This window comes from Nyctibius grandis, chromosome Z (genome assembly GCF_013368605.1).
Source record: "Nyctibius grandis isolate bNycGra1 chromosome Z, bNycGra1.pri, whole genome shotgun sequence".
NCBI classification, from domain to species: domain Eukaryota; kingdom Metazoa; phylum Chordata; class Aves; order Nyctibiiformes; family Nyctibiidae; genus Nyctibius; species Nyctibius grandis.
Window position 1 is genome coordinate 14,601,079 of NC_090695.1, and position 14,831 is coordinate 14,615,909.

The 14,831-nt window shown below is 42.5% G+C and overlaps 1 long non-coding RNA gene across 1 annotated transcript in view; it reads left to right on the top strand.

Moving 5' to 3' along the window:
• Positions 1-14,831, top strand: part of LOC137676780 (uncharacterized) — a 56,940-nt gene that overhangs the window by 18,940 nt on the left and 23,169 nt on the right. The window contains exon 3 of the long non-coding RNA XR_011050133.1: positions 7,008-7,108. This is a non-coding gene — a long non-coding RNA (uncharacterized lncRNA). The remainder of the gene's footprint in view (positions 1-7,007; positions 7,109-14,831) is intronic.

Here is a 14,831-nt window from a genome sequence, read left to right on the forward strand (position 1 = left end):
ACTGCTCCCAGCTGCCTGTAGAAGGCCTCATCACCCTCCTCATCCTGATCCGGTGGCCTGTAATAGACACCCACAACAGTATCACCCCTGCCAGCCTGCCCCTTAATTCGCACCCACAAACTCTCAACTCGCTCCTGATCCGCCCCTGGATAGAACTCAATACATTCTAGCTGCTCACTCACATAAAGAGCAACTCCACCACCTCTCCTTAGTGGCTTCTCTTTCCTGAACAGGACATAGCCATCCATGACCACATTCCAGTCATGCGAGGTGTCCCACCAAGTCTCTGTAATTGCCACTAGATCATAGCCCCCCGACCGAACACGGATTTCCAACTCCTCCTGTTTATTCCCCATGCTGCGTGCATTGGTGTACAGGCATTTCAGGGAGCGAGCTGAGCACACCGATTTCACCCTAGGGCGATGGGAGGCCTCCTGGTCTACCTCAACACTAGAGCCTTGCCCCAGTGGTGCAAGCCCAGCTACTACCCCATCCCCCTTCAAATCTATTTTAAAGCTCTCCGAATGAGCCCTGCTAATTCCTGTCCCAGAACCCTTTTGCCCCTATGACATAAACCTTTCCCGTGTGTTACTGTCACGCCTGGTGTCTTATAAAACCAGCCATTATCGAAGAACCCAAAGCCCTGCCTGTAGCACCAGTCTCGTAGCCAGGCATTTATAGAGAGAATACTACTATTCCATCCCACGTCATCACCCGAAAATGGAAGGAGGGAGGAGAAAACAACTTGCGCCCCAGACTCTTTCACCAACCGTCCTAAGGTCTTGTAGTCTTTCTTCATCCCCCTCAGACTACGGGATGCAGCTTCTTCCCCACCTGTCTGGAAGATCAGCAGGGGGTAGTAGTCTGTGGCCTTCACCAGGTTGGGGAGTTTCCTGGTGATATCCCTGATTCGGGCTCCAGGCAGGCTGCAGACCTCCCTGTGATGGGGGTCAGCTCTGCATATTGGGCCCTCAGTTCCCTTTAGGAAGGAGTCTCCAACCACTAAAACTCTTCTCTTCTTCCTTGTGGAGGAGGTAGCTATACGCCTGTCAGGTTTTTCTGACTGTGGTGGGACCTCTGATATAGGTTGCCTCTCCACCACATCCCCATTGGTCCATCTGTATTCCACTAGGGCTTCATATCTATTTCTCAGAGGCACCTGTGGAGGCAAGGTAGGCAAGGAGGGCACTCGCCTTTTGCCACTACCATAAACTTGCCTCCACTCACTCCTTTCCTCTAGCTTATTGTTTTCCACCTGAGAGGGGCAGAGTACAGGGGTCCCTCGATCCTGGGAGCTCTCCAGCAGGTGCTCCCATTTTTGTTGCAGGGAAGGCAGAGCCTGGCTCCACCAGTCTATCTCCATTTCAGCCTCCCAAATGCTCCTAAGCCTTTCTACTTTGGCTTGAAGCCTTTCAACCTGGCTTTGCAGCTGTGCCGCTTGGCCGAGCAGATCATCTACCTGCTCACAGCGCACACAGGCCCCTGTCACCACAGAGACGCTGTAGCATTCCCTGCAGCCTGCGACCTGCACAATTGCCTCCTTCCGTGGGAGCTCTGTCTGGGTTCCCACATCCATTTTGGTCTTCTTCCGCCGGGTGGAGACCGTTGTTCTTTCACTGAGCTGGGAAATACCTGTTGGTGACACCCCCGGTTCACAGCTCCTTGGCTCCTTCCTCACCTTGTGCACTGGGAGGGAGTCAGCGCCCTCCCCAACGAGCTGCAAACGGCTGTGGCCTCCCCCGCCCTGGGACACACCCAGTCACTGCTGACTCTCCCTCTACCCTGTGGGCAGGGACTAGTCCTAGAGGCTCTTTATCACCCGATCAACAGGGGGTGGTGCTACGCCCCCTCCTCTCCTGATTCGTTGTCGGGAGCTTCCGGGTCCGGGGGCAGGGCGGGGGGAAGCAGCTCGGGGCTGCTGCTCGGGGGGCCCAGAGTATGAAAACCGCCCGGTACAGCCCAATCTTGCCCTCGCACCCACACTCACCTCAGTCGCTGCCGCTGCTGCCGTTTTACCACATCTGTGTTAGAAGGGCAAATCAGAACAGCATTTAGGAGCTCAGGCTTCATGCGAACGTGGGACTGTCTGAACCATGAAGCACATCCAGCCTTGGTTGTTTCCCTTCTTTTAGGTCCCCATCTAACAATGTTGAGAGGCCTGCTGTGCTTAAAGCAAGTCTCCTAACATTTGTTCTGCCAATAATTCTGTTATTGCCTACCAATGAATTTTTTAAATAAAATCTTTGAAGCTCAACTTCCACAGATGAAAAAAAAAAAACCAACAGCTCCTTCTGAACAGAGGTTATCACACTTCTGTAGATTCCTTTAGCTTGGTGTCATATCCAAGGGTTACCAGGAGGATGTGGAGGGTAGGGATGGATCCAGAGTTATGGAGCATCCTCTGCCCTAACAGCTGAAGGTGTTGCTAATTCTTTCACAACACCTGGTCTGAACTCTTCTGTTGTCCCTCATTTAGAGAAGCAGAACTAGCAACAGAGAACCAAATTCAAAAACAGTCCAAGCCAAATCCTAAATAACCCCATTATTTGCTACCTAATACTAGAAGCACTTAATATAAGAGACTGCATTTTTTTGGTATGAAAATCTCAGCTTATCTTTTTTTTTTTTTTAATCAATGTGAAAATCAACACCTATCTCCTTATGAGGATCTTGAGCCTGGACTGAGTGATGTCTGGTTCCCCTGGGATGCCAATCCACTGGGAGTTCTCCCAGGACACTTAACCCCAGGGGCCCAATGAAACTGGATTCCTCTGGAAATACAGTTATATGGATGCTTTATTTTAAAACAGGATCAGCACACAAAATGTCAGAAAATAGCCTGTATAAAATAACCTGCTGCTCAGAGCAGCCTGTGGGCTCTGGAAGTAGAGGGTGTAAACCATGGGGAGACATCTTCCTCCTTGGAGGGCTGAGACATGTCTCTAAGGAATTCCCTAAACCGTGGCCTTAAAAAAAAAATGTCGTATACTTTTTTCTATTTTTGATTAATCTTGACTCTTTAGCAGTACCATGCACAGACTTTTAGAGAAGGGGTGAACAAGTTTGAGTTGCAAGGAGGGAATTGGATCCTCTCCTCCTTTGGTGAATGTAGTGCTGTAATCACGTTTATTGCTTCTGCTGGCCATGTCTGGAGATATCCCAAACTGATTCCGTACAAATAAATACCTATAAGGTATACCCTGAGGAAGGGTAAACGCTCTCAAGGGACCAGGCTAGAGAAATACCAGTCTGGAAATCAGACTTTAAATTTTTAAGTACTTTCTACCCATATAGGTGTCTATAGGTATAAATCCATCCAGAGGTAGGCTGGATTTAGTGCCATAAAAATATTCCTTGAAGATCTAAGCCATTTGCCCAAGGTAACTCAGTGGGTGGTGCAGCAGCTGAAAGGACTTCCTTACGCTATGTCCTCTGTGGGTGCCTTGCACTAGGACCCTATAACTCTGCAACCATTCTTCTTTAATACCTTGCTGTGCAGAGCTCCAGGCAGGAGGTCTGTTTATCACTGCTGCTTGCCTAAAGGGCCGATGTTCATTTCCTCCCAGAGAAAAAGAGTCCTCCTGCTGATTTGGATGGTTGCAGTGGGTGCTGAAGGCAGCTTCTGAGACTGCAGCACATAACCAAGGAAAGCACCTTGAGCTGCCCCTGCTACCCATCCATTCGGGGGGCAGACCTCTCTGGCCATGATGAGTGGTCACAATAAAGCTGTTATTGCTGGACTAACATCCCACAGGTGCATCGCCTCCACCAGGAATTCACAATAAAATCCAAGAAGCATTTTTTTTAAACTCATAACTGCTCAGATATTCCCAATTGCAAATCTTTAAAATACTTTGCATATTGCTAGGATTAAGCATTATTTGCTTTGAGTTGCCCATGCCTTGGAGGTTAGCAGTTACAGGCTTGCTTTGTCTCTTGATAGTGCCTTACTTTATTGAAAAATGTTTTTTTTCTTGCCAGCAAGTTCCTCTTCTATTGGAACTGATGTATCATGTCATTTGCAAAATACTTGTGGCATTCACAGAAAACCTTTAAAGGTGTTAGCTGTGGAGAGTAATATTATCTTGATAAGCTGCATTTTCTAAACACCTTGTGGAATTTGTAACTTCCTTGTTTTGTCCTATGTTTTGAAAGCAAGCTAAAACAGACAGAAATGAAATGTGCAACACAGGTTTTATGCAGTAAGTTAAAATGGACCTATTTCCTGTAACAAATATGTGTCATTTTATAAACCTATTTCCTTTTTTTCTGGAGAAGAATTTGGTTAGTATTTCCTGTATTTTAATAGTCTTGATGTATTTGTTATGATTGGTCATAGAAAAAGTAGCTAGACCTTTGGCTAGTGGAAATGGAGGGTATATTATTGTTTTCATTACCAATCGTATCTTAAGTGTTAGGACAAAAGCATATATTTTCTTTTAAAGGTCTATTGGTTACCAGGTTGTAAGTGCTGTAATAAAAACTAATATCTCTACGGTGTGTGATTAATATAAGACACGGCACTAAAAATTAAAATTCCAAAAATATTTGGGGGAGGGGTGTTCCCTTGCATTTTTTTCTGCTTAGGCAGTGAGAGCAGGCCAGTGTGTTGGACTTTTAAAAAATCTATTTGGTTTCACTTACTAGCTTTTTATAGAGTGCAACATTTCTTAGAAATGCAACAACGTTAGAGGCCTCTTAAAATAAGAACTGCTCTTTTTCCTGACACAGTTTAAAATCATCTTAAATTTTGTATTAACTTTATGTTTTTGTTTAAAAAGTTTTTATTAAATCCAGAATTTAGGCCTAAGTTATCCTGACACTGTCCCTTTAAGAAAATGTCAGCATATAGTAAGCACTCTGGATACACTTTAAATTTTATTATTGTAGAGGGTTTTTTTGGGGAGAAAGGGAGGCAGGGGAGATGTCGGACAATTCATAGTGAAGGGGAAGAAAACCTAACAAATTCTTGGGTACTGTTCAATTCCTGAGCTAAGCCATGAACTCCATATTTGGCTTGAAATAAGGAATTTTCTCCTCAACAGCTGTCCCTGGAGTCAATATAAACTGTTCTAAAATATTTAGTTACCAGCAGAGAGATACTACAGGAGACACTAAAACAAACTCCTGTGAAGCACTGGCCATTGTAGGGGAGCCCTGATTCATAGACTGTACTGTACATTGCATAATGGTGCAGCTATTCCCCTATGTGTTTTCAGTGTTATGGCATGTTACATAATTCGAGGTCTTCCAAGGCACCAAAGTAGTTCTTTTGGGAGGAATGACAGAGAGATCAATAAAGCTGTTTGTAAGGAAGGAATGCAGATAGAGGCATGATGATAGAGGCTGAATTACCTTTCCTTTATTCTTCAGAAGACTTTTAAAAAGAATATGGTGTTCTCCTCTTTGCCTGTCTTTGTACTTTTTAAAGACTTACTGCTCTAATAAATGATGATTTTTGGAAACCATACTTCCTGACAATGGAAGAAAGCCAAAAACCCTTTAAAACCTAACTGGAGCATTAGAAATTAAAGTACCCTTTGAATAAAATTTTACCATTTTGAATGAACTACGTATTCCATCAAAGTCTTGAATGCTACTTAAAATGAAGCCTTAAGAAAGACATTACTTTTCTTCTTTCATTTATAAATCATCATAAAAGCAAGATAAAAAGATCTTTGTAAAATGCTGCTTGACTCCTCAACTGCTGCACTGAAATCCTATGCTAATCCTGCGTATGCAACAGAATAATGAACTGAGACTGAGATTACCTACTCTAGGTTGTATATTTATACTGCTGCAAAAGCAGCAACCTTACTGTATATTTAAACAATGTATAAAAGAGAGTGCATGCAAATAAAGAATGTCAGGTAGATACACACCAGAACTAGCTGGAGTAAGGGGGCTGTGGAGCTGTATCTCCTCTCATGGAACATTTTGCAGTCTGCTAAGAACCCTGTGTATTATATTATCATCATGGATGATGACTGTTGTTGAAATATGAAGTATTGACATGGAAGGCTTGGATATCACTTCTGCAAAAAAAGTACTACTAGACTGCATCACAGGACAGAATGGTCTTTGTGAGATTTCACCCTCCAAGGGGAGTTAAAAAGAATGCAATAAAATGGGTTTACTTTGTACTGAAATGCAACAGTTGGCAAGAGCTTGCAGCTAAAGCAAAAGATTAAATCTGTCTTGGGGTTGAATGTGATACAACATCAAGAGGCTGAAACTAAAGTCTTTAGCTCACAGGTGTTAAATTAAGATTGCTGGCAGTGAAATTCGTGTTTTGGATGTTGACTGTTTCAAATGTGGTTAACCTCATTCAGTTAAAGTAAAACTGGGAGACTGTTTATACTGTTACTAGAAGGAGCACAATACAAAAAAAAAAGCTTAGCATTTATTCAGTTGAGGAGAACAGAGAAGGTATGGGAACAGAGAATGGGAAGAGGATGGTAAAGGATAGTGAAAGGAAAAAAGACAAAAAATACAAATACGTAAACATATGCAATATGTAAGAATGCAAACAACTGTGGGTTCTGAGAAGATGAGGATTTTTCTTGTAGTGCTCATAGTACTTGGGGACTGAGCAGTTCACAATAATGACTAAATTGTATATTTTCTAAACTGAGGCAAGAATTGGTATTAGATTTCTGTACAAAATTGCTGTCTTCCTCAATAGAATTATTGCCATGAATGGGAGACAGTATCATCTTAAAATTATACCTAGACATAGGAACCAATTGTTTACATAAATTGGGTCATAAGCTTTGAGCTGTAATAACTTCCTAATGAAAATAAACAATTTTCTAGGGACAGTCTTCAAGAGTCGTTTTTGTAAAAGCCATGGCACAGGTTGAGACAGCTAGCATGTGCAGTCTGGATACTCATCTCTTTCTAGTAGTCAGCTGCCATATTCCTCCATCAGGCTAGTGGAGAGCCCACACTAGTGTTAAGAGTGTTTCATTGAATCTCTTTTGAATAACATTGAATTTATTCTCCAGATAGAGTGTCAGAGGTTGGAGGGCCAAAGACATTTTTCTACAAGATGCAGGAGTGAAAGGCATCATCGCACAAGTGGCCAAACAAGTTGCTGGAAGCAAAGGTAAGTAAATACAATGCTCCCCTTTGTGTTCTTACCTAAAGTTTGCCTTAGCTGTCCTAGGCTGATGAGCATTAAGGTTTAGGATGGATGTAGAACTGAAACACATGCTCGTGGTGCCAATGAAAACCCTGCTAGAAATCAGAAAACTCGTTACAAAGATTTAAATTCATACAATTACCACTCTGTGGTAACCCCTAAATAAAGTCCATTCTCTGGAGAGAAATCAACTTTTTGTGTGCATATTCTTCCAGCAAAGCACTGACATTTAATGCATCTTCTTACTGGGACCACTACTATTCAATATATTCATTAATGACTTGGATGAGGGAATAGAGTGCACTGTCAGCAAGTTCGCTGATGACACCGAACTGGGAGGAGTGGCTGACACACCGGAAGGCTACGCAGCCATTTAGAGAGACCTGGACAGGCTGGAGAGTTGGGCGGGGAGAAATGTAATGAAATATAACAAGGGCAAGTGTAGAGTCCTGCATCTGGGCAAGAACAACCCCAGGTATGAGTACAAGTTGGGGACAGACCTGTTGGAGAGCAGCGTAGGGGAAAGGGACCTGGGGGTCCTAGTGGACAGCAGGATGACTATGAGCCAGCAATGTGCCCTTGTGGCCAAGAAGGCCAATAGCATCCTGGGGTGTATTAGAAGGGGTGTGGTTAGCAGCTCAAGAGAGGTTCTCCTCCCCCTCTACTCTGCCCTGGTGAGGCCGCATCTGGAATATTGTGTCCAGTTCTGGGCCCCTCAGTTCAAGAAGCAACTGCTGGAGAGAGTCCTGTGCAGAGCCACAAAGATGATTAAGGGATGGAACATCTCCCTTACAAGGAGAGGCTGAGGGAGCTGGGTCTCTTTAGCTTAGAGGAGACTGAGGGGTGACCTCATTAATGTTTATAAATATGTAAAGGGCAAGTGTCATGAGGATGGAGCCAGGCTCTTCTCAGTGACATCCCTTGACAGGACAAGGGGCAACGGGTGCAAGCTGGAACACAGGAGGTTCCACATAAATATGAGGAAAAACTTCTTTACGGTGAGGGTAACTGAACACTGGAACAGGCTGCCCAGAGAGGTTGTGGAGTCTCCTTCTCTGGAGACATTCAAAACCCGCCTGGACGCGTTCCTGTGTGACATGATCTAGGCAATCCTGCTCCGGCAGGGGGATTGGACTAGATGATCTTTCGAGGTCCCTTCCTATCCCTAACGTTCTGTGATTCTGTGTGATTCTGGTTCTCCATAAGAATCTATGTAGCATGAGAAAATGCAACATTTTAACTGAAGTCTCCTTGTGGAGTGGATTTTCTTCAAGTTTTATTGTGCATAATGCAAAATGAGTTGTTGACATTTGACAAATTATAACAAATACTAATTTAAATATTCTGATTTCTTCATTTCAAAAAATCATTAATGGTGATCTGTTCTGAGAAGTTATGAAGTTAGGGTTTTAATTTAAATATATTACATTATATATAATTTAACTTTTCTGTACGAAGGTTAAAATTAATAATGTGTGGTTTTCAAGTTTCAGACAATTGTTGATTAGTTTCCTTATGGAACCTCTGCAGTGAAAACAGTTGTTTAAAGCTGTCAGTCTTCAGTCTCCAGTAAATCACATCTTATTTCTGTGAATTTTACTGAATATACCCTTACAAATAAAAATTAACTTGCAGCTGTCAAATGTTGGTAATTCATATTTGCTGAAATTAATGATTTTATAAAAATATTCAGTAGAATGTATACTTGACACTTGGGCACAATCTGCACTCAATATGAAAACAGGTTTATAAGTTTTAATGTCATAAAATTTATGATGCCCATAACCTTTCATTTCTGTGAATGTAAAATCTTGAGTTTTAAAACTGTATACTGTTAGAAACAAAATGATCTGGAAGGAATTTTGCTTCAGACTCAGAAAAAGTCTTTATGAGATAGTTAGGGGGATTTTTTTTATCTCACTCTAAGGAGGACAGTACTGTATCCATAAGCATCAAAATCTTAAGTAGATCTGGTTTACCTTCATTTGGTCCAAGTTTACTCTAGGTGGCTATAGCTATATTAGTAAGATATGTAGCTGTATTAGTAAAACTGCTCGTGTAGTTCCTGGCTGTGACCCAAGCCAGCTGTTACATTCGCAGAGACCTGGCCGTGAGATCATCCAGGGGCCATTCCCAGGAGCTGGTTTGGGTGCTGCTACCCTGGTTGAGTGGGTGGATGGGGAAGGGGACACATGTGGTGTGCTCTGTGCGTGGTCGGTTGGCCTCAAGGCCAGCAAACAGTCCCAGGCCTCTTGTGAATATAACCAAAGCATCTAGCAAGGCTGAACTGATGACTCTCCCTTATTAGGGAAATCTCTCATGGGCAAGAACAATTTATCAGTACCTTCTGGAAAAACATCGAATGGGAAGTTTTGTTATGCCCCAGAAAAAAAAGTACACAGTACTTCAGCAGAGAAGCATGCTCAGCAGAGATCTGCTCCTTAGCTGCCTGTCTTCTCCCTGCTCTGCCCAAAGCCTCCTCTCTGAGAAACTGTGATATATCTTTTCCTTGCTCTTCTGGGCCTTATTTCACCACTGAGGTGAGTTGGAGAAGTTTCTTTGCAGGCTGTGGAGGCTTAACATACCCCTGCATATTACCCTGCAGAGTGACCCCATAAACGCAGGTGGACAGACAGCTCCATTTATCTTTCCAGCAAACGTACTGTCTCTTCAGTAGCTCACCCTAGTGAAAAACATGGTTTCTCACCCACTTTTCATCCCTTTCAGAAGAAAGAGGGAACAGAACTTTCCTCAAATCTTATGACAGCAGTACTGTAACCAAAAAAATAATGTACAACCGTGAATTTAGTCCATAAAATATTTAAGGTGACTTCTAAGATTCTTTCCCCTGGGCTTGATTTCATATTAATGTGTGCCACAATCAGGTCCTGCAGCACAGTCTACTGATGAATTCAGTCTCCCAGAGAGGTGGGTCCCCAGGGCACCACTTATTTGATTTAATGTATTTGGCATCCTGTACATCCATCTGAAATTCATAATCTCCAGAACTAAGAGGTCAAAAAAACATTTGGAAACAACTGAAAAAGGCATTTTCTTGTTGTTGTTGTTTCTGGGATTAACGTGGAGGCATTTGTTCTCTTGCACACGTTAGTTTGTTCTGTGATTAGATCTCTAGTCCAAATCTTCTTGTGAAGAAACTAGTATCACTTGACTAGACCTTAAAAAGGAGACTATCTATGGGCATACCACCTTCTTTTGGGATCTTGCCAAATCTGACAGGCTAAGTAGGGTAGGGCATGTTGGGAAACTTCTGAGGAGAGGTTGTGGTTGAACCTACTGGCAATCCGCAAGCTGATTTATGTTGTAGCTTTCCTGGCCTTGCAATCAGTTTTTCATGTGTCTTCATGTTTCTCAGCAATAGCAAGGGAGTGTCTGGCCACATGCCCAAGTTCAGCCACCCATCTTTTGGGACACTCAGTAGTGTGGCAGAATGCTTTGGGTCCACACTACCCTTGTCCTTACCACAGCATCATATGGTAGAGATTGTGTAAGCTGGTTGTGAGGCTTTTATTGAGTGGAATCCCAAATTATGAGGCCTGGGACTATCCTGAGCTGTTGCCTAATGGTGTGGCTGTGTGTCTCTGAGCTATGTATGCTCTGCTTCCAGGAACCTGCACGGGGAACTCAGTCTGAGAACACAAGTGTGTTTATCACCCTCTTGCTTGCACTCCTATGGGCTGCAAATATAGCGTTATAGACTTCAGGGACTCCCTTTAGCATATAAGCTAAGGGCAATCATGTGTCTCCACTGGCTCTATAAAGTTGGATATCCTTCCAGATCTGTTGCTTTGTGCCTCAGTTTCCTGCTGATTAAAAATATCCTGTCCTTGTCTCAGAGAGAAGCTTTGAGAACAAATATATGAGTCAGTGTGGTATTCTAGGGTACCATTTCAGTATAGGCCGTCGATGTATTTTCATTTTTTTATGTGGCAAGTGTAAGATATGAGATGTCCTTTATTCGTTTCCTGTCTTTTAAGTGTTTCACTTTGTAAATGATGTGGTAAGTAAGTACACTGTCTTTTAGCAGTATTCACTGTTTTTACATAAAACTCATTTTCTCCATTAACAAAAACATCAGTTTGGACCTAGTAAGATACTATGGAAGGCCTAGTTAGTTCTTGTGTTTGTTGTATGTTACCCACCAAATGACATCTGTCTATAAGACAAGTAGTTTTCCAGTTTTTGAAATGACAGCTTTTTCCCCCAGCACCAATATGGCCTAAATTTTGCTAAATAAAAGTTTTGAGTCTGTCTGTGTTTGTATTTTCCCAGGCTCTTTTAATGCCTGAGGGAATAATTTATAGGGCTGTAATTTTGTGGGTTGCTGTGTTATGACCGTTTATAAATGGCTCCTTAGAGCACTAAAAGGGCCAAGAAAAGGTAAATACAAACACAAAACAGAAACAAATACCTGCAACATGAAGAAAACTAAAAGGAGAGAGACCATATGGCCTAAAAATTCAACTCCACTTAATGGCTCCATTCACCTCCTATTGAAGTAAACGCATGTTTTACTACTGGCCGTAGTGAAAGAAAAATTGAATATTAAAACCTCACCTGCAACAAGATAATCACCTAACTCTGCATTTAATAATATCCATACTCATTTATTTATTTTTTTAATATTGGCCTGGAGTTCTTTACTACCATATATAACTCCTTATTGCCCCTTTCCTCCAAATTTAATAAATGAATATTTTGAAATACTTATTTACCTTTAGGCTTGGCTGATTAATAAGCTCTTTATGACATTTTATGTTGCAGTAGTTAAAGGGAGCTCTTGGTTGGGACACCTGATGGGAGCCAGGCACTGTGAGTCCTGGTCAGTTTTTACTGGAGAGGGATCCGTGCTCCCACTGAAAGGAATGGGAGGTTTGCTGGGCTGAGATGCCCTGTGGAAGCACACACCTTATTGTCAAGAGCGTCCGAGCACCCGTCAAGGGTAAAACATCCCTACTCAGGGTATTTTTACTTAATTTTTGCCCAGGTAACATCAACTTCTGATCACTGATTTGGGTATAGAGAAAAAAAAGAACATCAGCAATCAAAAAACAAACACTTTTCCCCCCCTGTTTCCCAGACTTGACTTCCCCTGTGTTGGCTGGGAGTTAATCTCGATCTGTCCCTGTTACTCCCATCAGGTGATGGGTGACACAGGAGGTCTGTGGTTGTGTGCATAACTGTTTTTTCTGCTGCTCTGCTTGCTTATTTATTTTGTTCTGCTGTACTTTGCTTCTTACTTCTTCTCTTCTGCTGCTATTTGCTTCTCATTCATTTTCTCTGCTGCTCTTTTTTTTTTTCAGGTTTTCTTGCTATGTTATTTCTTAGTGCCTTTCCTCTGATGTGGGTTGCCTGTGGGCCATAGTCACTCAGAGATGTCCCTGTCTTGGCATGGGTCCCCTGCAGGCTTCAGTCCCACAGGGGTGTCCTGTCTGCAGCATGGGTCACCCATGGGCCACTGTCCCTCGGGGGACTGTAGGGTATTTACTCTACCTATGTGAGCACTTTTCTCTGCATCACACCTTGTGAAGCTTGTTTTTCTCCACTGTGAAGTGAAAATTTCTGATGTGCTTCTGATTCCTCTGGTATCAGATTCCTGAATATACCTGAAAAGGTATTCCTCTGCTCTTTAATTCTCCACTGGTAAAAATGAGTACCCCAAGTATACATATAGTGTACATAAGCACTGCATAGACCATGAGGTACTCTGAGATTGCGGCCATAGGGACAAATGTCTTGTTTTGAAAAAAAAAGTCTTTTGTTTTATTGTGTGATACATTTTGTGAATAACTACCTGCAAAGGCATTATGGGACAAATCATGGGCAGTAATCCTGCACAGACTAGCTTCCTGGCTTCATGGAGACAAATGTTGCACAAGCTCAGCTCTGTGATTTAATGATTTAGGAGAGTGTTTTCCTATGAGGAGTCTGTGAAAGACAGCTAACGAAATCAAGACTTTGTTCTTCTTACATTTACTATACGAGCCTCCCACTTTCCCTGCAGAACTGTTGAAGATCCAGAAATAAAAAAAAGCCAAAAATCACTGTTTTGAGCCATTCCTGCCCACATTAAATCTATTACGAGTTTTGCCAATAAATTTATTCGAATTGGGACAGGAGTCAGTATGAGAATATTTAATGTGGCTGAGACAAATGATACTACCTTTTTCCCACCAGAGGAAACTTTTACTAAATGGTAAGAAAATGCAAAGAAGTGATGTAATCAGGAAGCTTTTTCAGCCACACTGATGGTTTGCAGAAGGGTAGGTGCCATGTGAACAATGCTGCATGAGCCTTGAAACCTCCTGGTAGGGAAGTCAGTTCTGAATGAAAAATCCTTGCCAAATGCACCCTGTCATGTTTTCCATCAGTAGAGCTGGATATTTGTGTATAATTCCTGTGGGATTGGAGGATGGTAACGTATACAGACACAAAAAGTTCAATTTCAAGTAGCTGCTAACATCCAGTAAACAATATGTTCCAAATTCCTTTCAAGGCTCCTAGCACACTGAATTTTTTTCTAAACACTGCCATTCTCTGTGATGCTCAAGACTATTGGTGAGAAGCCTTCATAACTATAAGAAGAAAAGAATTGGATACAAAATATTTCATATTGAAGCTTCAACGAACACTGTGCCTTCTTCCTAGCCACAGCCATCTATTTTCACTGTGGCCGTCACTATGGCACTTCAGCAAAAAAAGAAAACATTCCAGGCTACTTCAAAGCTGTGTGCGTCCACACAGTTTCACTGTTTGATAATACCGGATGGCCTTGATAAAGTTCATTTTTATCATCATAAAATGGGAAGATTCTGGACCGTTATACTGTGGGAGTTTATTACCAAGGCAAGCAGTACACACAAAGCTGGTGTTGGTACTGAAGAGGCACTGAGTGTCAGAGACACTCTCAGAAGAGTTTGAGATGCACCTGTGAGTTCACTGACTTTTTTAAAAAAGGGAATAAAATCCCTGCTCAGAGTTTTTACAGAGCATCTCATGCATGTATGTGTGTTTATGCATGCTCATAATAAGGAGAACCTTTCCTTAGCCACATGGCAGCATTGCAATCCCTATCATCAACACTGAGGTTACAAAAGAAAATTCCTCTGTGTTTAACCCATAGTTTGTTTCTTCACATAGCACAGGCCATAAACATCAGCCACTGCAGCTCATCCAAACACACTGCATTCCCTTTCAACCTGAAGGGCGCATGGATGCACGCATACAGCCCTCGCTACTCTCAGACAGCCTCTTGCACACTTGCCATTAGTGCCGTCAAGCGAAGGAAGCTGCTTGGGCTTCATTTAAAGAGGAAGAGAATTGATGGACCATACTTGAGAGCTGGAATATTTATCCGAGAGCTTATGCAGCGCTTCCAGATATTAAATAAACAGACTTCAAAAATCATGAGGGTAGCTTCAAAATCATGACTCAGCATGTCATAAAGTGTACTGTGATTTGCCATTGGACTTTGAACTTTTAGACATGAGACTTGTGCATCTTTAAAACTCAGCACAAGAAACTTCATTTGGTACCCAGGCCACCTAACCTGTGGCATAGAATCATAGAACGGTTTGGATTGGAAGGGCACTACTCCTGGATCCCTTTCTCATCAAGGGAGAGAAGGAAGTATCTTTGGAGGCCTGTAGAGGAAGATCCTGTCTGC